Below are 576 nucleotides of genomic sequence, written 5' to 3'. Positions count from 1 at the left end.
TTGAGTTACTTGAGTTACAACATATGAAGAGACTTCTATTCAATATTTTTCATTACTTCTATTCAATATTTTTCATTCAATTCAAACATTATCTAGCCTAATATTATCGTTGTCTTCTCCGTTATTATTAGTAGAAATGGCCTCAACCATTTCGCCTTTATAGCTCTCTGCATTTCCATGTGTTCTGCAGCTATTCATACTCAACTGTTGTGAATCTTTTTTCTCGTCCAAAGCACTTTGCTCTAGAGTTCCCTTTAAAAAATTCCTAAAACAAGCCATGCCTTTACTTCACATGGAATTCTTGTTTAAACTGCCTCAAGTGGACAGCAGTAGAGCAATGAACCAATAGAAGGAAAAAAGAGGTCCGTTTTAAGTTCTCGAAAAAATCCCTCGGGATAAGCTCTGGAATGAAAATCAGACGCAAGAACATTCAGCAATTTAAATAAAACCCAAAAAGATAATTCAGTTCCCAAAAATAAAGAATTCAAAAAATGTTTTAGACATACACAACTATATGCTGCCCGTTAAAAGCTAATTCTGAAAGTCATAAAATTTAGTAGCAAAACATATGGATCG

At 33.5% G+C, this 576-nt stretch overlaps 1 pseudogene; it reads right to left on the bottom strand.

The window, feature by feature from the left end:
• Window positions 1-279, bottom strand: part of LOC111377559 — a 52,176-nt pseudogene extending 51,897 nt beyond the window's left edge.
• Window positions 280-576: the final 297 nt, after the last annotated feature.

The sequence above is a fragment of the Olea europaea genome, unplaced genomic scaffold, assembly GCF_002742605.1.
Source record: "Olea europaea var. sylvestris unplaced genomic scaffold, O_europaea_v1 scaffold1679, whole genome shotgun sequence".
NCBI classification, from domain to species: Eukaryota; Viridiplantae; Streptophyta; class Magnoliopsida; order Lamiales; family Oleaceae; genus Olea; species Olea europaea.
The sequence above is the reverse complement of the archived record's forward strand: the minus strand, read 5'-3'. Positions and strand labels throughout refer to the sequence as shown.